The 23,964-nt window shown below is 33.9% G+C and overlaps 1 long non-coding RNA gene across 1 annotated transcript; it reads right to left on the bottom strand.

The window, feature by feature from the left end:
* Window positions 1-19,498: 19,498 nt before the first annotated feature.
* Window positions 19,499-20,878, bottom strand: LOC121264018. The gene is made up of 3 exons (XR_005940439.1): window positions 20,740-20,878; window positions 20,509-20,623; window positions 19,499-20,427 (listed from the first exon to the last, which is right to left on the bottom strand). It is a non-coding gene; the product is annotated as an uncharacterized LOC121264018 (long non-coding RNA).
* Between the last annotated feature and the right edge of the window lie 3,086 nt (window positions 20,879-23,964).

Consider the following 23,964-nt stretch of genomic DNA (forward strand, 5'->3'; position numbering starts at 1 on the left):
GCATGACTGTACTTCTAAGTCTTATTATGTACATTATTGGAGGCTAAATATCTAAGAATCATAAGATATTCCTATGAATATCCTCCAACTACCAATTTTCTGTATTGGGTCACAAATGAATGGTGGATGCAAGAGTCCAACTCTACTGGTAATGAATCATTACTATTTTTATTTTTATTTTTATTATATTAGAAATTTGTTTGTTACGTACGTAATGGAAATTTTTGTGGTGTTTTATGGGGAATTGGCGCATGCACCCGACTTGACTGAAAGCATGCAACGTCAAGTTGCGTTTGGTTTTTTTTATATATTTTTTTCAAGTAATTAATTGCTTGTCTTTGTCGTGAATAAAAATAACATACAAGATTAACAACCGATTAATTTCTTTCCTTTCCCGTTCGATAATGTTTTGTAACAACCTTAAAATTGCACATGACTAGGATTAATGTGCCAGCTTCAAGACATTAATTGGAGGACTTACAAGTGTTAATTGCTACTACAACACAATTGAGTTTTTGTAACGATTTTAAATTTGTGGCAGTCCTGAAACCGTCACCAAAAATCATTTTTTGTGACAGTTTTAAGAAATCGTCACTAAAGATAGATGAGAAAGGGTTATACGTTTGAACTATAATAATATTTCGTTCGAACGTCACTCAGACGATGTTGTTTTGGAATGATTACATTCAAACGTATAAACTGTTACGTTCGAACGGTTTATGTATGTTCGAACATTAAGCTCACTTACGTGCGAATGTGTAAGTTATTCATTCAAGATCTGGTGTGGGCCCAGGCTCAAGCCAAGCACGCCCCCTTCCCTGTCCAATACTCTGACGATGTGAGGTCATGTCTAGGGGGTTCATGTACTCAGTCAACTACTCCTCCGCTTAGGATGACACTCTCTGGTCCAGTAATAGCCGAGTAATGATCACCCCAGATGGGAGGTTGTCAGTGGATATGATACTTGCCTCGTAACAGATCCTCTCAAATATTCACAGTGGCAAGTCGATGGGCTGTCTACATGCCATTCATATGAGGAACTATGTGCGAGTCTAACTGAAGGTATACATCTGTATAAAGGGGAACAAATTAAATCTACTTTTGAAATACATTCGACTGTATAACTTAACATTCAAATGTAAAAGAATAACATTCTAACGTACAGGTAATCATGTTCGAATGCTAGGAGTAAAAAGAACCACAAAACATTATATTCAAACTTGCGAGTGTATTCGAACATATTTAAGTTAACATTCGAACCTATGCAAATATACATTCGAACGTTAGGACTAAAATGTCCCCCGAGTCCTTACATTCGAATGTTTGATGTATACAGTTTGAACGTAAATATAAACATTCAAACTATAGAAATGTTACATCCGAACGTTAGAATTCAAATGGCTATGAAAAAGTTACATTCGAACATTTAAGTGTATAAATTTTGAACGTAACAATACATTCGAATGTAGACTAACATACATTTGAAGTACAAATGATCATTAGAACGTTGACTGTAGGACGTTCGGACATTTAAACCCAGAAATGAATGAGTTGACTCAACCATTTCCAATTTCCTCAAATAGGACGTTAATCTTGTAATTGTCATCGTAGAAATGAAGTTTACACTGAGTGTAGATTACTACGGTAGCCATTTGGCCATTGGCCACTAATGGTAGCCGAAAAATCAAGAATGAACTCCGACTACTCAAATTTATTCCGGCTCATACCAAAATCTTCTATATACGTTAAAAAAACACAATAAAAGGGAGAGAATTAGTGTGTATATATATATATATTATAAAGCATACTGTATTTATTAATAATGGATATTACAACTTTGATCTGAAATATACATAACAATCCGACTATAACATTAATAGCTCCCTAGTACACAACTGTGACTGACATGGTCTAGTCTATGCTACAAACCACCGTCTGAGAGACAACACAACTCTGTCTAAGATAGAGTTTACAAACCCCATATTCTGTCTAAGACAGAGTAGAAAACACACTTTATGGACAAAAGTCCAAGAGATTGTGTTTTTTGTTTTTATTTTTCTAAAAACAAAAGACATAACAGAAATTAAAGATACATGAAAAAAAACGAATTAAACCTTGGAAAGACATAAAACTATATTTTCAACTTTGGAGGAAAAAAATACAAACAAAGTGATTGTAATGGTGCGTGAGAGCCACGCACCACCTTGGGAGTATAGCAGTCAATCAAGTTTGAAGTAACCAGTGGCCCCTGGGAGTATGGGAGAGAGTTAGTATATATAGTAATATAATATATATATATATACATTATATATATATTTTTTAATATAATATATAATATTAAAAAATATTATATATTACTATATAGATTATTATAATATACTATATAGTAATTTAATATACTATATAGTTAATAACTATATAGGTTATATTACGGACCTGAACCTCTTCTCCTTCCTCTTCCCCTCCAGAAGAGTCTCCGAATTTTTTCTTCACAAATTGACAGTCCACCAGCATTAAACTATTGTTCACTACTTCTGCTCTTCTTTCTCAAAACAAAATTAAATTGGGTTATGAAATGGAAATACGTCATCAAACCTCATCCCTCTCTCAAAACCATTATGTTTTTAGCCCGCCAAGTTTCTGTCAAGTGGTGGGAAAAATACAATTATAATCATGTATTAAAGATGTTTTTAAAAGTTACCAAAACTCCAATACTATATAGTTAATAACTATATAGGTTACTATACTTACCATATATACTATATATATACTAAATTACTATAATATACTATATATACCATATACTAGATTGCTATATATACTATATAGTAGATTACCATATATACTATATACTAGATTACTATATATACTATATACTGAATGACTAACTAACTATCTTAGGTTACTATACTAACTATATAGGTTACTATGCTAACTATATATATTATATTATCTATATAGATTACTATATACTATATAGTTTACTATACTAATTATATAGATTATTATATATACTATATAATTATATTATATATACAATATAAATATATATTATTATATTATATAACCATATAATATATACTATATACATTACTATGCTATATAATTATGTTAAATATACTGTATAACTATCATAAAACCACGTTCGAAAATTAAATATATGTTCGAATATGGTAGGATTTATGTTGGAACGTTAAAATGAACGTTCAAATGTTTTTGAAAATAATTGGTGGGACCTTTCTCGCGTTATTTCTATGGCATATACGAGGGACCTAATTTCAACTATGTTCACATGTCAACAGTGTTAAGTTCTACTGTAATCCCCGTACGTTCGAACATGGAATAATTAAATTTGAACGTTTCTGAAAAAATTGGTAGGACCTTTCCCGCGTTAATTCTATGGTATATACAAGAACCTAATTTCATCTACGTTCGCATGTCAACACCATTACATTCAAATATTATTTTAGTACGATCGAATGTGGATTAGTTAAGTTTGAACATTTTAAAAAAAGATTGGCGGGACCTTTCCTTTGTTAATTATATGGCATATAGGGGGACCTAGTTTTATCTATGTTCGCATGTCAATAAATTTAAGTTCGAATGTTATTTTGGTATATTTGAACGTGAAATAGTTAAGTTCGAACGTTTGTGAAAAAATTGGCAACACATTTCCTGTGTTAACTCTATAGCAATACGGAGACTTAATTTCATATACGTTTGCATGTCATAGATGTACGCTCGAATGTTATGTATGCAAACAGACTTGGCAGGACACTTAGCGGGATTGGAAAATTTTACAAAAATTTCAAACTTTTACTATAAACATTCAGAAGTTACGACAATTTGATGCGACAACTTTACATTTAAAAAGTCGTTGCAAAAGGGTCATGTACTAAATAGAACGCCGTCATTCTGTTTAGTTTAACCTATTGAAGCGATAAAAGTCGCTGCAGTAGTTGTAAAATTTTGAAAAACAAATTTAACGCCCTAGACAAATTTAGGGTGTGTTTAAGACGAGGGTTTGATGCATTTTTCCCCATTTATGTTGTAATGTGATTGAGTGAGAGAGGGTGTAGTGTTGTGAGAGAGAGTGAGAGGTTGAGACCGAGAGAGATAGAGGGAGAAAAGTAATTGTAGTGTTTATTTTGATTTGTTTTATTTTGAATGAATATATGTTATATTTATTTTTAAACTAATTAATGTTGTGTTTATTTTGAAGGAATATTTGTTGGAGCTTGTTGAAGGTTGTGTGATAAAAAGTTTGTGATTTTAGCGAGATATATTTTTAAACTTGATTGTGTGATTATATTTTGATTATATTATGATTTGTTGGATTATATTGTGATTTATGGGATTTGTGAGATTATATTGTGACTTGTGGAAATGTATATTGTGTTTATGTTGTGATTTACTTTGTGATTATATTGTGATTTGTGGGAAGGTATATTATGTTTATGTCATGATTTACTTTGTGATTATTTTGTGTTTCGTGGGACTTGTAGGATTATATTGTGATTTGTGAGATTATGTTGTGTTTATGTTGTATTTTATTGTGATTTGTAGGATTATATTGTGATTTAGAGACGCATTTGCAGGAGCGACAAAGAGACCAAGATGAAAGAATACGCATTGAAGTTGAAGAGCAAGTACATATCAGGAAGATGCAAGTCCAGATGGAACGTGTTATGTCACTGCAGCAGGATCGTGTTGGACGAGAAAAAAATGAGAAATAAACCCTATCATTGTTCAAAACTTTTGTGTTTTAATTTTGCAACTCTCTCAAATATTTTCATAAGATGATATTATTTGTTGTGTAATATGATATAATTGGTATGCTTTTTAATTTTATGAAATTATTAATTCTGATCAGTACGTTCGAATGTAAAAATAGAACGTTTGAACATAGATTTATGTTCGAATTCACGTTCGAATATTATTATACAGATGTGCAATAAATATGTTCGAACATAAGGTATTACGTTCGAATGTATACACTCCACAAATGTTCGAACTTATTTTGTTAAATCCAATGAATATTTCTTAATGTTTGAAAGATTAAATAAGATATGTTCAAATGTACTGATTAACCATCCAAATTTTAGATCTATGACATTCAAACAATTGCCTAATAACGCATAAATGCAAAATTTAAACGTCACAGTACAAACGTTCGAATGTTAGATTTTTATCGTTCGAATGCTAATCGGTCGGGTAGATGCTCGAACGTTACTTTATGTGATGGAACTTAACTGTCACAAAATCTCTTCATATTCGAGCGTTGCATCTCACGGAAGACTTCCAACCGTCACAAAAAAATTTAATTGCCGCTTGTATGGTAAACTGTCAAAAAATACTTTTTGTGACGCATTTTTTGTGACAGTTGTAGTGACAGTCTCAAATCGTCACAAAAAGTTTTATGTGACGGTTTTGTCCGTCACAATAAATGAAATCTGTTGTTTTAGTGTGTGGGTCTAGTACTCCAAGCATATATAGGAAATTCATAGGATCATTGAGTTAACAGTCTTCCGAGTACTACTCCGGCCCTCCTTACCCCAAATAAAAGAAAAATTCTCCAATTAATCTAGAATTAACTCTCTTTTTTTGGCATATATCTTTTTGGGAAAAGTAAAAGAAGAAAGAGAAGATCATTTTTTAAGTGTATATATAAAAATATTTTCTAAACAAGACTTCATTAAGAATAAACACATGGAGAATAAAAATAGGAGATAGGAGACCCTAAACAAAAACAAAAACAAAAATAAAAATAAAAATAAAAATTGTTATATTAGATGCAGCATAAAAAAAGAAATGTTTTATGTACGTACAAAAGAGGTTTCACATAAATTAACTTACAAATTGATATAAATTGATGTGGTATATAAGATTGTAAATTTATTTTTATTATAAAATAGATATAATGTATTACATAAAATCATATCAATTTATAAGTTTATTTTTATAAAATTTGATTGTAATACTTCTTGTATAAAAAATATAACAAACAAAATAAATAGACAATGAATACAATAAGCTGGACTCGGATCACTCGTATTCAAAAGGCATTTATAAAGAATTGATTTTATAATCCAACTAGAGGATTCGAAGGGGCAGTACTACAACCATGCATGCAAGTACGTACGTAGTACTGTTCCAAAGGTTTAGAAGGAATTAATTAAATCTCTTGCATCTTTTTCTTATGGATCCTGAAAAGCTGAAATATATATATAGATTAATATCTAAAATTGGATCACCTAATTAATCAATAGCGGCTCACTGGGGACATATATACTTTTGCAGTGCTAACTCGTGAAGTTGGAGCTAGCAAGATTTGAAGAATGGAGGTGGGGACTCTCATGTGTCGTGTGTGGTATTTAATTTGTAGCTAAATAAATTAATATGTGTAGTATAGACTTATGTTAGTCGCCCCTACTCCGGTTGTACTACATCTAATTTTTTTTTTTTTTCAATAGTCCGGGTCAAATGATAATAGTGACCCGTCCTCGAGTTTATTCAAAACCTCACTTTTGGCGGAGTAAAACTGTAGTTACAAGACCAACCAAACAAACAAAACAGAAATGACTTCCAACAAAAAACAAACAAACTTCCAACAAGCAAAACCATTAGTACTGTCTAATGTGAGAAAGACCAACTTTATCAGTTCTTAGAAGTCCCCTCAGTAGAGGAGGAACCAATTCCAAATTGTTCCATGAAGACATTATAGCACCATCATCCGATGCAAGTTGAGCCAGATAATCTGTTCGAGGCATTACCTTGCCTACATCTAATTACGCTGCATATATATATATCAATATTCAATTTCATATATATATATATATATATATATATTATATATATAGGAGATCGAGTGAGCGAAAGCGTAAAAATAGGCGCACGAATTCACTTAATTGTACTCAACCACACGTGAAAGTTGAGGTCAACTTGGAAGAAATTAAAGGGGGGTGGTCTGGTCTGGTCTGGTCTAGACTGGACTCCTAAAGCATCTCATGACTCACATGAGAATAGTATCAAATTAATTAAGATAATAATAATAATAATAATAATAATAATAATAATAATGCCAACATGTGCACGTGAGTGCTGGCATTCATGTTTATCACTGTAGCCTAGCTTTTGGCAACTTTTCATCATCAATTCGATGAAAAGGGCTCGATTATTCGGTTAAAAAAATTATGTTATATATTATACTTTCATCTAACATCTTGGAAAGTGCATGCATATATATATATATATATAACTTTAACTTTATACATATAACATGGCAGAGGATAACGTGCCAACTATCTCAATCCTTGTTCCTGGATAATTCAAAACCCTAGGTAGACGCTCCGAGTACTTTGCATCTAGTTTTGTTCCTCTTATATCACTATAAAAAATTACTTATTTATCGTGAATTATTTCCTGCTAAATTAACTATTTGCTATTAAAATGAGTCTAATATTATCGTCACAAATAATCATTCTTATTGTAAATAATTCATCATAAATATTCATTTTTCTTGTAGTATATATTTTTATTTGTTAACATATATAATAGCATTATGTTCCATAATTCTTATTGCTTTATTTTAGAGGTAGTTGATAATTATCTTGCCTATGTTGTTAGTCATCTTCATGTGAAGAATCAAATAGTGGTGATATATAAAGAAAAGTTGCTCTCTTGGCAAGCCCGTCCTCAAGGTATAATGAAGCTTAATTTTGATGGTTATTTGTTTCATTCTACTGCATTGGCCGGTATTGGACTTATTTTACGATACGATCATGGAACTGTTTTGATGGCTTCGTAAGGAGCATGGTATTTTTGAAGTTGATGATATTGAAGTTTTAACAGCTTTGAGGGGTCTACAGTTAATTTTGCGGATGGGTGTGACTAATCTAATTTTGGAAGGTGATTCTTTAAATAATATTGTTGAAGCTATTCGTTCTAAAGAAACTAATCTTTCTAATCAGGGATCTGTGATAGCTGAAATTCAAAGTTTACTTCTTCGTTTTGTCTCATATGATGTACTCCACATTGGTCGCAAAGAGAATGAAGCTGCCCATTACTTCCAAGACATGCTTCTTTTATTGATGATACGTTACGGTAGTGGCATTCTTGTCCAGAATTTATTCACTCTAGAGTTCTTATAGATACTGCTATGTAATTGTCATGTGATGGATTATGTACTTATCTTCTTTATGAATGAAGGTCTATTGTTTTCAAAAAATAAAAATAAGCTTGTTCGCTTTACTATGAGTATTATATATTTATCTTTTTATGTTGGTCTTTTTTTTTTAGGAAGTAGACGGTATCTTAATTTTATTGATAACACTCATTATTATGGAGGAATACGTTACAACCGAACACTTGGGGATTATATATAATCATAAAATCTAAACCCAATCATCGAAATAGAATATAGGATAACTCTTTTTTTAAACATCAGAGTCTAAAATACGGCAAACTCAAATAATCCATTCTCAATAAACTTCTCACCGCCGGCGGCAATTCCATTATGTTATCCCAAGATCTCGAAATCGCATCGACACCCATACGTGCCAATTATTCCGCTGGGCTATTTCCTTGCGATAAACATGTTGCACACGATCAATGATCAGTTGTCACTCCATTATGTTGCACTCTTTTTATGTTGGTACGTGGAAAGTGGAAAGAATGAAGATAAAAAATCATAATCACTCGATTCAGTTTTTGTTAGGAATTAGATACATTCTGATAAATTGTTGTTAATTTTTTTTTTAGAAGAAACTATTGTTTTTGAAAAATGTATTGAAATAGCAGTGGATGCATGCATGCATACATACATATATATATATATATGTATATATATATAATATATATATAGGAAAAATATAATTGTAAACAATTCTATGTACTAATACGTGCACTCATTCAATATGATTGGTTAAAAAATAAATTTTATTGAAAACAGTACTAATTTAAATTTAGAATATGAAGACAATAACATTAATACGTAGATTGGTACGCAAACTTGCTTGTATATAGCAAAACTCATATCAAAATGTACCAACTTGGAATGGCTGGGCCTGCTAGTTGCGCCTGTATTAATGTTAAGTCCAAGAGTAATAGCTAGCACGCTATAAGTTGGATAAATTAGGCTCGGCATGCATGTGCTACAGTTGGTCTGTTTTGCTAACAATTACCCGATTGTTTGAAAACTCCCAAAACGTACAGTTGCAGGAAATCTAGGGTACGTATCCCATGCAACCCTAAATTTTATAGGGATAGATTGTCGCTATACAAGACATCGGCATAAATAGCTATGAGTAATGAACAACTCCAATATGCCTACGCTTACTCTAAAATACAAAGGGATCATTTTCTGACTTAAGCATGGGAAAGGTCGAGCGTCAATATTTCTTTGTTTTTCTTAGTTTTATAGATGAAGAAGAGTTACGTACAAGACTAGAAAATTTCATCATTAACAAGGAAAAAGATTAGGTGCGCACTGAGTAATTTGAATTTCAAACTCATCCAGAAATTAATGAAGTTACGATTGAGATCTGAATTTTTCTTTAAAATCTGGATCTAGCGGCCTTAATTGGACCGGAATCTTGCTTTAAGGAGACCTCAATAAAAATAATAAGAATGTCTTTAATTCAATTTAATTTTCTCAACATTCTAGATGTAAAAATGACCATAAAATTAAGGACCCGTTTGGATTGAGAAACGATCTCAACTTATATCATCTCATCTCATTATTATAATTTTTTCAAATTTTCAAATAAAATACAATAAACAATTTAACTTTTTCAAATCTCAATTATACTTTTTTAAATCTTAAAACAATAATAATATTAAAAAAATAATATTCTAATAATATTTTTTTTAATTTTTAATTTTTGTCTAAAATAATTTCATATCATCTAATCCCACTATTAGGCTAACTCCTCCAAATATGTACTGTACATCAACATGACCTCTTTCCCAAAGTTGTTTAGGGGTCCAAGTTACACTAGGCCAGCCCAGCTGTCCAGATTCGTCACTACCCCAAAAAATTGAAGTGCTGACTTGTGGGGGTATTTTTCAGTTTAGCAGATATTAATGAAAAATATTCCGACTCTATATATATATATATATATATATATATATATGAATAATATTATATATCATATTTTTATCTTATTTTAATTATATTAAATATTATATAACATATTTATCACCATTAGATGATAAAAAAATACGTAATAAATAATCATTTAATGGTAATAAATATATCACATCTTACTTAGTTAAATAAAAATGAGATGATAATATAGTGTATAAGATTTATATATATATATATATATATATATATAAATATATTTGATATTTTATCAGTTGGGGGTAAAATGAGCACTTGTGCAAGGCCCACTAAAGACCCATGGAACATTGAAGGCCCACTATATTATGAAGGAAGAGAGGAAGCTGAGAGGACCTACAAATACAAGGAGTTAGGTTGCGTTTGGATGTTGAACTGAGTTGAGTTAAGTTGAGTTGAGATAATAAAATATTGTTAGAATATTATTTTTTAATATTATTATTATTTTAAAATTTGAAAAAGTTGAATTGTTTATTATATTTTATGTTAGAATTTGAAAAAATTATAATGATGAGTTGAGATGAGTTGAGAGGAGTTTAAATTCCAAACCTACCTTTAGTGGACATAAAGTAAGGAGAGGAACATAAAGTTTGAGGGGAAATAATATAAATCTGAGAGTGATGTAAACATACAGCCAAGAGATAGACTAGAAGATGAGAGAGAGGCAACAAGGGAGAGGGTCGACTTCATTTGGAGAGTGGAAGGGAAGAGAAGATCCAGAGAAAGCTCCAAACTCATTTTTATTAGAGAGTACTCCATGGCCGGGACAACTATATAGAGCTTAGTGAGGATGGGGAATTTGTACCAAACTCAACATATAATGGAATATTTTACACTCCAATATATATACCCGTAGACATAGGCGCCCTTACCGTCGAGCCACGTACGTAAATATTGGTCTTCTTTATTACCTGCAATTTATTATTAAGTGAGTCATGATGAATGAACACCTCCAACGTACGTCACACTACCTTCAAGAGCAACAATGTGAGAGAAGTTCGAGAGTCATTCGATCATACCATTGATTTTGAAAAATACATTATCAGCATTATCATCTCGAGGTTTTATGGTTCCTATATATTTATAATCCTTTTTTTTTTTTCCTTATAAACAAGAAACATTCATTAAAATCAATTAGAATCCTTACAAATAGAAATCTTATTAAGGCAAATAACTTGACTTACAAAAGAAGGATAATAATCCTACCACATCACTACATCATCTACTTTCCATACATGTCTTGCCAACCTATGAGCAGCCATATTACCCAAATGGTTAATATGCACTACGTTAGCTTCCTAAAAACGCATTAATAGTCTTCGGATATCTTGGAGAATAAACTCAAAATCCGTTAGGAACTCAGATGCATCATTCAAAGCATGAACAAGTAAGAGGCAACCGGTTTCCAACAACACTTTTGAAACTCTCATTTGAACACATAACTGTAATCCCCTTAACAAAGCTGTAGCTTCAATAAACTCTGCAGATGATACTTCTTTTCTAGATTTACTACAAGCCATTAGAACATCCCCATTATGGTCTCTTAGAATGACCCCTACCCCAGCAGAATTTCTATCACAAAAAACAACCCCATCAACATTTAATTTCAGAAAACCAATAGGAGGAGGATTTCAAGAGACAACACTATTTATCTTTGTATTAGAGACATCAAACACTTGCACCTGTCTGTACTCATATTGTAAGGAGAGAGCATTATTGACTATTACATTAAATTGCAAAGAGACATGTTCATAAATAAACATATTTTGTCTATACCAAATCCCCCAAGTGATTGCAATAAACCTGGACAGCAACTCCTCAACACCTCTATCGCAAGCTAAATTTGCCAAATCCCAAAAGGACATTTTAGAGGCTTCCGTACCTAGAAGAGGGCAATATTCCACCCAAACTTTCTTCACAACTGAATAGTAAAACAGTGCATGAGCCCCATCTTCACTAACTCGAGCACAAACCCCACACTTGTCATCTTCCAACACATATCTCATCTTCAAATTCTGATAAGTGGGTAGCAATTCTAGACATGTCTTCCATGCAAAAATCTTCATTTTCTGAGATAACTTCACACTCCACAAACACTTCCAAAACCTTTTGTGACTATTTTCTCTAGAATTCTAACCCCTTCCTAAATTTGACACTGATGTAGCACTTTATAAGCACTTCTAACAGAATAAACACCATTCTTCTCATGAACCCAACATAAAGTATCATCTGAGCTTATAGAAATATTCATTTTTAGGATCTGATGCACCATATTTGGATTGAATAGAGCTCTTAGTTCTTGGACCTTCCACCACCCTGTGTTTTCATCAATTAGATTCTGGACTCTCCAATTCTCATCCATCTCATGATCAACTTGTTGAAATTCCAGCAAAGGAGAATCAAGAACCCATGCATCCTTAAAGACACGAATTGATTTTCCATTACCCACTCACCACCTACAGCCCCTTGCCAACCCTTTAACAACTTCCCAAATTCCCTTCCAAATATAAGATGAATTAAAACCAACTTTGGCTTCTAATAAGTAAGTATTAGGAAAATACTGGGCTTTATAAAGTTTGTAAAGGAGAGAACCCTCATTCTTCAGAATTCTCCAATCTTGCTTGGCTAGAAGAGCCAAATTAAATAATCTTAAGTCTTTAAAACCCATGCCTTCTCTAAATCTTGAACTGCAAAGTTTCTTCCAACTGACCTAATGAATTTGATTTCTCTGAACTTGATTTCCCCACCAAAAGTTAGCCATCATCATCTCTAATTCATAGCACAAAGTCTTAGAAAACAAAAAGCAGCGCATAGCATATGTCAAAATAGACATTGCTACTGCCTTTATAAGTACCTCCCGACCCCATTGTGACAACAAGTTGCCTTTCCACACTTGTAATTTCTGCCACAACTTCTTCTTAATACCCGAGAAAGCTTGTTTTTTGGATTTCCCAACCATAGGTGTTAAACCCAAATACTTTTCTTATTGTTGGGTATAGCTGCCCCTCTAAAGCTGCATAATCTCAGTTTTAAGCTCAGCATTCACATTCCTACTAAACACCATCGAAGTTTTGTCTTTATTGATACACTGCCCCAAAGCCCTCTCATACTTATGCAATAAAGAATGAATCTTAACATTTGTAGTAATATCAGCTTTACAGAAAATCACACTATCATCCACAGACAACAAGTGATTAATCCTAAGGGCTCCTCTACAAATTCTAACACCCTCCACTACATCTCTTCCTACTGTTTACTTTAACAACAGAATCAAGCCTTCAATACACAAAAGAAACAAATGAGGAGATAGTGAGTCTCCTTGCCTTAATCCTCTACTTGGAATTATAGGTCCTTTAGGGCATCCATTAACAAGCACTAAAAAAGAGACAGTCCTGGCACACTTCATCACTAACTTTACTAAGAAACTAGCAAAACCAAGAGCCTCCATCATTCTTTCCAAAAACACTCATTCCACCCTATCATACGCCTTACTCATGTCAAGTTTAAGGGACATAAATCCTTTTTTTCCAGTTCTCTTATTTCTCAGAAAGTGCAACAATTCATAGGCTATTAGCACATTATCAGAAATCTGTCGACCGGGAACAAAAGCACTTTGAGAATCTGAAATCACTACAGGCAGTCCTCTCTTTAGTCTATTTGCAATGACTTTTGATAAAATCTTATAAAGCACATTACAAAGACTAATAGCGTGGAAATATGCTACTCTAGAAGGAGTGGCTGTCTTAGGAATTAAAGTGATGAAAGTATGATTTAAATTCCTAGGAAACTCATCAGTATTCAAAGCTAGCAGCAAAGAATCAGTAACAAATTTACCTAGCACATGCCAATACTTTTGAAAAAATACTAGCGACATTCCATCTGGTCCAGGTGCTTTTGATGGGTACATTTGTTTAAGTGTTACCTCCACCTCCTCAGCTAAGTACGGTTTGGACAGCTCAAAATTCATCTCAGTAGAAACTTTTGTCTCTATCCCGGTTAACACATTCTCCATCTCCACATACCCTGCTGCTGAAAATAAAAATACTGAAATAATCAGTGATTAGAACATCCATCTGCTCTCCTTTAACCCAATATCCAGTGTCATCTTGCAGCTGTACAATATTCTTCTTTCGTCGGCGAGCAGTAGCTTTAGAATGAAAATAATTGGAATTATGATCCCCTTCCCGCAACCACTTCACACAATACCTCTGTTTCCACATAAGTTCATCCCTCTCCAGCCACTTTTGAACCTCCTCCCTAGCTTTATTATGTTCATGTTATAGAAAAGAACACAGATCCTTTTCTTGCAACTCCTTCAATCTCATCTTTGCATTAGTTAATTCTTTCTCAACATGACCAAAAGAATTCGGATTCCATCATCCCAAATGCATAGCACAGGTTGAGATTCCTTCCATAACACGACTCAAAGAATTAGAACCATCTACTTGCCGCCAAGCCTTCTCAATAATGACTGAACATTCTTTCTCCCCCACCCACATGGCATCAAATCTGAACAACCGTCTTCCCTTTCGTCGAACAAAAGCCCCATCTGTCTCTAACCACAAGGGATTGTGGTCAGAATAAGCTGCCACCCCATGTTGAACCTTCATCTACGGATACAGATCACACCACAAAGATTTTGCAAGAAATCTATCCAATCTCTCACAAATTAGGCCATCCCTTTCCTTCCTATTACTCCAAGTAAAATGAGGACCCGCAAATCCCAGATCTCGTAACTCACATGCAGCTAACACCTCCCTAAACTCTCTCATCTGACTTTCACTTCTTAAGAGGCTGCCAAATTTTCCAGTCCCAGAAAGAATTTCATTAAAATCCCAAAATGTTAACCACGGTGCAAACACCCCACGACCTAAGTCATTTAACAACCTCCAAACTTCAGCTCGCATACTACTCTTTGGGTGACCATACACCCCTGTCAACAACCATTTCCCCCATTAGCATTTGTAATAACCGCATGAATATGATTGTTGGTGAAATTAACAATAGACAAATTTACATCATCCTTCCACAGTAACGCCAAGCCTCCACTACGACCCACACAATCAATAACAAAACAATTACGAAAACCAAATTTGAACTTACACAAATCCCATTGTCTAGACCTCAGCCGTGTTTCTTGCAGGAAAACAACATCGGGAACTTCTCGCGTGATTAGATCACGGAGACTGCGAATATCCCGTGGGTTCCCAAACTCACGGAGATTCCAGCTTAGGAGTTTCATTGGTGCCGATGGAGCTGTCCAACAGGCCGGGAGTTTCTTGTGGAGGAATTGCATACGTACGTAGTGTTATAATGATAGAGAAAGTGACAGGAAAATTAATAAACTAATTCTACCATGATAGAGAAAGTGTAATTATTATCACAAATCCATTGATCATCACAAGGCCAAGAGTCCAAAGTTGAAAAATACGGCAAATTCCTCTAAATGTAGCTAGCGTTATTGAAGAAATTACTAATTCTGATTATATATATATAGATAGATAGATAGAGAGAGAGAGAGAGAGAGAGATGATACCAGTATATATCTAAAGTTTATAATGAATCCTTAATTTTCCATATACGTTTTATACATAATATCCTAAAAGGAATTGGTTTGCTATCTACGAGTCGATTAATGAAGATTCAACTAATTTAATAGGAAACAACATGATCTTTAAAATTGTCGAGATTGATAAAAGGATAATTATATATATACACTTATAAATATTTTATAATCTATTTTGCAATCAACCAATATTAATGCATTTCATAAAAAATGAAATTTGATTTTACAAAACCACCTTAATTCCATTTAATTCGTAGGTAATATTTGCAAAGTAGCTGATCATGTAAGTTAATTATTTTCCTAAATAAAATCTAATTAAGGATGCACGAGCACGACATAATTGTTAGGATTTGAAGTTGTTGTGTTCGAGTACATGTCCCAAATTTGAAGAAAAAGTTTCATTTCTCTGAACATTTTAGTCTCCCTAAATTATTGAAAGTCTAGTAAAGGTCGGCTCATTAGAGTTTGCAGAAACTCTTTGGTCGTAATGAAGGGTAACATCAGTAATGATGTTCTCAATTTTCTTTAGGGTAACACGATGCAGACAAATTCTACTATTATGTCATCATTAGAATTTTAATCATGTTCAAGTTCAACCAATACTTAAGAAAAACACAAAAACAATTCAACCAATATTACTTGGGTTTAGTTGGTGTTCACACTTTGTGATAAGGATTTTGCTATACATCAGTCACTATTTATTTTTATACTCTACACCTGACAGTTTTATTTTTTTTAATTTTTTTATAATGTGTGGAGTGTAGAATAGGAAATAATAACTGATAAGAAGAATTATTCTTGTAATAACCGTTAGTACGTTTTGATGGAGAAGTCTTTTAAGAAATTTATATTGTTAGAGCAAGATGGAGGGAGAAGTCTCTATCTCTCTCTCTTTTTTTTTTTCAAGTAGATATAGACATTTAAATTCGAACTATTTAATTATGTATTCTTATTTTATATAATTGCTAAATTATGTTTATCTCAATTTCTATTTCTTGATGATTCTATTAATTGTAACAACATTTGGTTGATATTAGTATTCTAATCCATCTCAAAGTCCTGCAACTATATAACTCTCGCATATATAAATTTCATGATAAAAAATATAAAAAATCATTTTTTTTTCTATAAATGGGATAATAATTTCACTTTTGGCTGACTAATTCAACCCTAATAATTTCACTTTTGGCCTTTTATTTCGCTTCATTAAATGCAATAATGGACATGTCTTCAAAGGCGTATTTAAGTCTTCTTAATGAAAATTCAAACTCCAAACTTGTGATCTGTATTAGACTACAAAATCTGTGGTTTTGATATGAGCTTGGAGTCTTTAATCAACAGCTTTCTGTATTCCAACTTTTAATGACAACCATTCCCAACTTCCTTTTCTTTCGTCCAAATGCATTAATTAAATGCAGAGACTGCAAACAAATTAACTGGCCGTGGTAATTCAACGTTTTCATTCAAAGGCTGGAAATTTTAACCCAAAACATTGGTTTGAATGCTTTTCTTTTGGAACGCTGGCCATTCAACGTTTTGATTCAAAGAGTAGAAATTTGGTCGAACCCAAATTATAGGATGTATGTATACATAAATGAGTACACATGACTACACATCATGTTAGACATGATGTAAACTTGATCAATTTCCATCAAGTTTGAAAAACCTCGATATCCTGGGCTAGTCGTAAAGAGTAAGAACTTATCTTTTCAAATAATGTGAGATCTCATTCACCAACGTCTTCATATCTCAATAGAGTATTACAATCATGATCTCTCTTTTTAAATCACTACATTTTATCATGATGAGAAATGTGGCATGGTTCAAGTCTCCCATTTTTAGTTTGGATCAACTTTAGTACCATTTGTAACAATTTTCAAGTCACATATGGACATATATTCCAATAGAAATAGCCAAAATTACAATTAGAACTCTAATTTTTATAATTAATTAAGAATAATAACTTCTCATTTTCAAGTAACGTAAGATTTTATTAATTATAATGCTCTCAACTCTTGGCCAGAGAGGGGTATTACGTAAGAATCTCATCATACGTGCAATAATAATTTGTTTGAGTTCTTTTTGGTGCATTCTACTAGTGTTATCAACAGCATGCAGCAAGTTCTAGCTATCACGTTCTTATGTATAAACAATATATATTATTTCTTGTTGTTGAGAATGAATGCACCCCAAAGGAAACCAGGGGCCTTAGTACCTTTTAGCTCCCAGTCAAAAAACACGCTAGCAAACAGACTTCACTGCAGGAATTTCTTTCAGAAAAGGGGGCAAAAGAAAGAAAAAGATTTTCCTCATTTTCACGCCAAGCCCACACCCCCTATATATATATTCAAACAGATTCCCTCTATCGTCCTCTCTATGTGTTTCTCTGTCTGTCGACTGTCTCTCTCTGTATGGAATGGGTGGGCCATGAGTTTTAGAATTCTGATTCTGAACAGAATCAAGATGGCCAACAAAAAGGGAAAGGGTAGGCCCTGAGAGAGCACCTAAAAAGCAACGCTGATTAGAAGAGTATCAAGTGCTTGGTTCCTCTTTTAACCTCACAGCTTCATTTCTCTTTTTGTTTTTGACCAAAGCCCCATTTCATTCTTGAACTTGTAAAAACTCTTGTGAGCATCCAACACTTGCTGCTGGTCATACTCAAGTAGTACCCACACGACACCCACAAAAGCTGGTATAAATGGTCCAAAAGGTTGGGGGATCGTATGACTTCGTAAATTACACTAAATAGCAGCATGCATCAAATCTATGTGATGGCTCATGCTGTCATGCACGTATATATATGTGAGATTATGTGCTTTGCTATATGGTCTTACAGTCAACACAGCCTCTTTGAACAAAAACATTTGTTTCCTACCCAATCCTCTCTTTATCTTTTTCTTCAATGTCCTCTTTTACTTTTTCTCTTTTCCTCGCATGAATTCATCAATAAATACTCCCTACAACCTAACGAACTGTCCCCTCTCCTCATAGATTTCCCTCCCTTCCTCCCTCCCTCCCTCTATTTGGGTTGAAGTCTCCCTCCCTCTCTCTCTCTCTCTCTCTCTCTCTCTCTCTCTCTCAAACAGGAGGAACTATCATATTTTTCTCTATTGGGGAACAGATCAAATGTCGAGAAACGCAACCAAAAGAGTGAGTTTCAGTCCGGATGTCAATGATAAGCCAAGCATCTTTCCCAAACATGGTGGTGGTACTAGAGTGGCTGGAGGGAGGAAAAGGGTCATTGGAATTTGGACTTTCAGGCTGCCCAAAGACTCCTCAGGGTTTTCTTCTGTAGATTTTCTCCAGCGCCTGCAGGTCAAGGTGGTAAGAGCAATACGTTTTATGTCCATGAGAAGGAGGTCTTCACGCAAGGTTTCCTCATCATTGGTCAGGTCACGCTCGGTATCAGATCCCATCGACTCCCATCGAGCTGAAGCCATAGAGGACTGCATCGAGTTCTTGAATTCTTCCTCCTGCTTGCAGCGTTCGAACTCAGTCTCTGCAAGTTCTTACTAGAATTCAGGCTGGCTTGTCTTTTGAAAAGATGTATATGAAAAAGATTTCATGATTCATTGATCATAAACAAAGAGTACTGTACGATTCATTGATTATTAGTAAAACATTGTGCAAATTACGTCATTAATGTTGGACATGACATATAGCAAGTAGCTAGCAAATTTTGTGCAAATCCTATATATATAGCTAGAGTGATCTGAATGGTAAGTGGGGAGACCTCACTAGCTTGTTCAATAATCTTTTTAATACAGAGCCTGCTGAGTCTTGGCTGGAATTTAACTTGGGACATAATATAGTGGATCGATGATCATTGGTCCAATCTAAATCATTACCGAACCAGGAAGAAACAAAAAATAAAAAGATGGTGGATCAATTACACTGAAAATTACAGTATGATACTTCACCACCTCACAGCTCATAGACATGGACCATACCGAAGATGTCGACCCGTCTAATTTTCAAAGGAAAAGCCACTGTCAGGACCACTACTTGAAAATCATCGAATATCCCATTTGATACCAGCTTTTATTTCAATCTTTTGACCTAACAGTAGCTAGTACTGCCAAATATGCACAGGCGAATCCCATCCCTATAAGCTGCACTCTCTAAATCTGAATGCTTTCCAGGTACTATCTAGCTAGTGGGACACGAAAACCAACCAGTTTAAGCAAGAGCAATTATTGTTTTAGCAGAACAAAATGTTAAAGGCAGCTTACAGTAATAATTGTCTATCCAGTGATCAAATTTGGCACTCCAATCCATTTGAGTTGGTTGGCCTGTTTCTAGATAAATATGTCATGTTATACATGACCATGATCAAGAATCCGAGGAGAGCTTTTCGAGCTCTTGGACTCCACGACTGGATGCTTTCATCAGTTCAAGGGCTCTCTTAGCTTGCAAGGAGGGGCAAGTGGGGGCTCTACAGGATCCAAGCCCTTGTAATTAAGCTCCATCGGCAGCTTTAGGTAACGGATATGAACGGTCAGAATCATACCCAGAGAGGTCCCCGCAAGCTAGAAATGGGATATATATACACCATTGGCCCTTCCAACCACCCACGTCTACGGCAACCATGAATGATGAAATAAGAAATATCATGATAAAATCAGGACCCGTATACCAACCAAATTAAATCCAAAAAGGAAGATGAAAGATTTGAGAATATAGCTAGCTCCCCACTTTCGGAAATTCTTGTAAATCATCAAGGTTCAAGACAATTAAAATCCTGCATCAAGCAAGATTGCAACTCTTTGTGAAAGAAATACATCATACCTAACAGATACAATCATGCAGAATATCACATTACCTATATCATTTCCTCCATACGGACTTCCCAGCTTTTCTAGTAGGCGATGCAGATTTTTTGGATTATAATATCCTTCACGAGGGGAATAATTCTCGCAAACTGCGCGCAAATGGTTCTGTATGAAAAAAAATGAAAAGATATTAGCTGGTTTTGACTTCAAATCTGCATAACATAAAGATGATTAAGATAACTAGGCCCAGGTTTAACTCAAGAAATAGAGATGATGATCACCAAGATAATTTCATTAATGGGCTGTATGTTTCCGTATTGGACTGGATGATCAGTTTATAAAATCCATTTAATTAAGAATTTTATCCACATCTTTTTTGGCCACTTGGAGAGTATTCATGATCAAGAGAAAATAAGTCGTGACATTTCCCAAATGGTGAAGTTCCAACGCCATAACTTCGGCTACAAAAGGTAAGCTCATTATTCTTAATTACCAGCTTATGTATGTTAAAAATTTCAGCAGTACTTCGCCAAACCTTTTGTTTTATATTATTGATATTTAACAAAGGGGCCGAGACTAGGTTTGAATGGACAAAGGAGTATATGGACTTTTCCTCTGAACATCGTTATGAGATACATCTCATTCTATACCTGATCTATCTCATTCTCGTCTCATTACTGCCCACCAATTTGGGATCTCTTTTTCTTTCTTTTATTTTTTTTTGAAAAAAAGGAATCAAGATTGACGAACAATTTCATATCAATACAATGGAATGAGAGTGGTATATAACATTTATCAATAGGCAGCTGTATCATATCTCAAGAAATTGACGATAATCTTAAAAATTAAGCATTCGATTTTCTTGACAGTACAGAAGACTTTGTATCTTTCCCCTGAAATATTTTTGAAAAAACTAACCACCTAATTCATTAAGTACAAGGGCAACATTTGTTAAACCCTGAAAAGAAATATCAAGGATTCAAAAAATAAAAAAAAAAAAAAAAAGAAAAGCAATATCAAATATGAATAATAATAAAAAAAAAAAAACATGACTCGTACAAATCTAGCTCATGACTAGTTAGTTTGGATTTGCATCAATAAACAAAAAATTCAAAGCGAATTAGTAGATAGGCTTAATATATACATCGTATATTTTGTATGCCTATATCCCGTTTTCTATTAACTATACCTTTGTTTATGACTTTATCATGAGACTCACACAAGGTAAATGCGATAACTTTATGACTTAATTTATGTGACCCACACATTAACGCTTTTGGCCTCTGCCTAATGGTCTGAATATAAAGTTTTCATGATATAAGATTCACCATATATACTCTATGGTGTGTTCAATCAGCATGCATATAATATATATATATATATATATATAAGATTCACCATATATACTCTGCCTAATGAATTACCAAAGGAAAATGATATATAATTACAAAAGTCTCAAACCCAAGGCCGATTAAATATTATATGATAAGATTGAGAACCTGTGAAATTTTTTGCAAACGTGTGAAGAATTTTATTTATAAATTGGTGTATAAATAAGACATCAAATAAAATGTTTATATGATATAAAAAAATTTAATATTCAAAATATTTATTGTACACACGTACTTCTTGTCATATTTCATTTTGAATGATACAAAATTAGTCTCATGATATCATTTCTTGTCCACGTTTTTTTTTTTTTTTTTTTTTTTTTTTTTTTTTTTTTTTTACGGATGAATAAAATTATAAAGTTATTATTGTGAAAACTTAAGAGAGGACACTACAAGAATGCTGGGCTTTTGCCATGAATTCTTTTCCCAATACACACGGTGGTGGCAAATAATTGCCGAATCACACGAAAGCCGTTCATAGAAAATGAAACAAGCGTTTTCCCACAAAATTTAGTCCGCAAGTAAAATTATGTGGGAAAAAAATGTTTTTACGGCGAAACAGGGTTTATTGTGGCGAATTTTGTTCACCACAAATAGTCTGGGAAAATAATTGATCCGTTCGTGGGTAATAATTTTGTTACGACGAAGTTATTGACTTCTTGCGGCGACAATGTCGCCGCAATTAAACGAAAGATGAACACGCGGGCATATTAGTTAATACGCCCGCGTTTTCCCTCTTTCCCTTTCTTCCCCCAATTCCCCCACCCCACCCCACCCCCCCCCCGTCGCTCTCGTCTCTCTTTCTCCCTACGATTTCGACCCGTAACATCACGGCCTGTCTCTCGCAACTACTACGACCCTCTACCCCCTGCAGCGAGACCACACGCAGTCATCTAGAGCCAATCCCCCCACCCATCGCGACCTGACCCAGTTTGCTGCCCTTCCCCAACCACCTCCTCCTGTCGCAGTCCAGTGGACGCACTAGGTCGACACGGTGAGCCTCTCTCTCTTCTCCCTTCCCCTTCTCTTTGTGTAATTTGTAGATTTTCCTGATTGTGTAATTTGTTAATATGTGTAATGTGAATCTGTGAAATTTGTGTTGATTCTACCCGGTAATGTGTAATATGTGAAATTTGTGAATCTGTGTATATGATTGTGTAACATATTGTGTAATTTGCCATTATATGGTTGTGTAAAATCTGTCTATGAAGAGGATGATATGTGGTTGTGTAAAACATATTCACATAAATTTCGAAGAAATTTATGATGCCTTTGTTCTGATTGAAAGCTTATATACTAGGGACCTCACCCAATCTCATATTATTTTCTGTTGGTGGTCTGCTCTGTTTCTACACGTTTCCACTAAAGACAGATCCTTAAACCATTTTGCATCATTATTACTTCCTTTAATTCAGTAGCTTTTGACATCTGCTCCAACATATCTGTATCTACTGAACTACTCTTTGAATTCTAATCTATTTACTTCATTGTCCTCTTGCAAGTCTTCACCAACTTAGTTCAACATTCTGCCTTAAGCCACACAACATAAGCAGGACACCTCCCTTGCCTTAGACCCCTACAATCCTATATATATATAAATTTTTGTTTATTGAAGAATTCAACATTATTTTGTATGGTATCTTCTGAATGTTCTTGTGCCAGAATTTTTCTTTTATGTTGCATTTGAATTAATTAGCCTATGTGAAGCCCAAATCTTTGAGGTCTTTATTTCTACGTCCGTGTCGAGTAGACTATATTTTAGGTACCAGATGGTATATTCCCTTGGGAGTGTAATTTGCCAGTTCTGGTCCTTGCAAGGTGGTTTGGACTGCTTTTATTAAGTTGTGTTATGTGAGAATTTTATGATGTGAAGAAGATGCTTACATAGTAAGATAATGTGTACGAGGATGGTGAGACTTATATTTACAAAACTCTTATGCTTTAAGGTTCCAAGAGAGGCCTGCCCTTTATTTACTTAATTCAGTTGAATTTGGCTATGCCTAATTCACTGGTTTGTTTTGTTGCCTATTTGGAAAGGAGCTTATTAAGTTGCTACTTCAGATTTACAAATTTTGTACTCTAGCCTCTCTAATAAAGAGAGGTTATGAAGGCAGT

This window comes from Juglans microcarpa x Juglans regia, chromosome 5D, assembly GCF_004785595.1.
Source record: "Juglans microcarpa x Juglans regia isolate MS1-56 chromosome 5D, Jm3101_v1.0, whole genome shotgun sequence".
Lineage (NCBI taxonomy): Eukaryota > Viridiplantae > Streptophyta > Magnoliopsida > Fagales > Juglandaceae > Juglans > Juglans microcarpa x Juglans regia.